Raw genomic sequence first — 2,183 nt, 5'->3', positions numbered from 1 at the left:
TCTCAGCAACACCTAAACATTTTCAGTGTTCCCATTGATAGAACAAACTTTTCAAGGCTGGAAAATGTTCTGTACATTGTGTTCTTACCTTGAATGCAGAGGAGGCAGGTCCAATCCCCGTGACTCCATATGGACCCCCAAACCTCATTCTTGAGTGCATAGCCAGGAGGAGGCCACCAAAAGGTGTGGCCCCAGAACTAAAAAGTAAAAACTAAAAATAACTTTCTTAAAGCGCATCCATAGTCCAGTTTTTTTTTTTATACCTGACACTCATTCCATTGTGACTTCTTTTTGTTTGTTGTGGGGCTACACTTGGCAGTGCTAGGACTTATTCCTAACACTGTCTCTGTCTCTGTCTCTTTTTCTCTCTTTCTTTCCTTGGGTCATTGTAAAGTTTGACCTCACAGAATATATTGGGTACTGTCCCATCCTGCTTTATTTCCTGAAAATTCAGTGTTATGTTATCTTAAGTATTTGATTTACCAGTAAAACCATCTGGGCTAGAAGTTTTCTTTGTGGAAAGATCAGTGGTTTTGAAAGGGGACACTTGAGTAATTGGTGGTGCTGGGGAGTAGCTTTGTATGTAATTTGGGATGCTTTTTGTTTGTTTACTTAAAGAAGACAGATTTCTAGGGGAGCAGTGAGTGTTATTGTTTTGGGGAATTTTTTTTCCCTGAAAAAGGAATGACTGGCCAAATAAATTTGGGAACCACTGGTTTGGATAATAAATTCATTCTCTGTAAATTATATACTTATATCAATTATTTTTATGTTTAACCTTTATATTTATTATTTGTATTTATATAAACATGTTTATATAATTTTTATATATTATTATACTATATCTTATTATTACTTACTTGTATTATTATTCTTTTTAACATCTGTAGGCTCTATGCTGATATTTCAGAGGCAAATTATTTTTCTTTCAAGGTTCTTTAGCTGGTTTAATAATTACATTCACATAAGATGGACTATTGAAAGGGAAGCAATTTTGTTAAGTATGGATGTCTCAACAATATGATACCCTAAGAGAGCCAGGAAATGGAACTACTACTATGCCATTCTGAACTAAGGAGAAGATGTAGGAGTCTAAAGTTTCAAAGTTGAGCAAGATAATTAATTCACAGAAGATGTGAAAAGCATGTGTTTGGTAAATGTTTTTATTTTTTTATTCTGTGCCAAGCAGATAAGTCTTTCTGATGTAAAAGGTTTCTGTGGTAATATCTCTCTTCCTGTTATTACAGGACCCCTATCTAAATTCTTTTAGGCAGTCAAAGGAGAGGCTAAAAAACTAAAACAAGCAAACAAATAAAACACTCTTCCTGAGTTTATTGGGCCCTAACTGAGTTCAAAGAATTTGGCGTAAACATGACACACAGATTCTGTGCCCCTCAATACCTTCTCTTTTTTTATTCTTTACACATAGGCATAAATATACTTTGTTATTTCCCTACCCTTCCCCCTCAACTTCTTCTGACTTCCCTTCCCATCCAACTGGGAATTTACTAATTTTGTTTACATTTTCAGTAGATTGATTTGTGGGTGTGTTAACTTGACACTGGTTGGAGATTCTATTGAGATTCAAGTTAAGGGCACAGAACCGAACAAAATCACACACACACACACACACACACACACACACACACACACACACACACACACACACCCAACTGCTCATTTAGACAATAACACAAGACCAGGTTGTCTGTCACCAATTCTGACTGGCTAAACCTGGAGAGTCCTGAGAGCCCTTGCTCTGACTTGATCGATTTGCTGGAGTGACTCACAGAACTCAGAAAGGCAGTTTTCTTGAAAGATGAGCGATTTATGATAAAGAAAATGCTCAGGAACAATTAGAAGTGATGCAGAGGGATAGAGACATGGGAAGAGGCCTATAGTTTCCATGATTCTCTTGACTAAGGACTCTCCTAGCACATTCACGCGTCTACTCACCCAAAAGAACTTCGAACCCAGGGGCTAGAGAGAGAGCACAGTGGTAGGGCGTTTGCCTTGCATGCAGCCCGTTCAGGACAAACCTGGTTCGAATCCCACATCCCATATGGTCCCCCGTGCCTGCCAGGAGTAACCCCTGAGCACAGTTGAGTGTGACCCCCAAACCAAAAACAACTAAACCCAAAACAAACAAACAAAAAAACCTTTGAACCCAGAGCTCAGAGGTT

Source organism: Suncus etruscus, chromosome 20 (genome assembly GCF_024139225.1).
Source record: "Suncus etruscus isolate mSunEtr1 chromosome 20, mSunEtr1.pri.cur, whole genome shotgun sequence".
Taxonomy (NCBI): Eukaryota; Metazoa; Chordata; class Mammalia; order Eulipotyphla; family Soricidae; genus Suncus; species Suncus etruscus.
Note: the sequence above shows the minus strand (reverse complement) of the source record.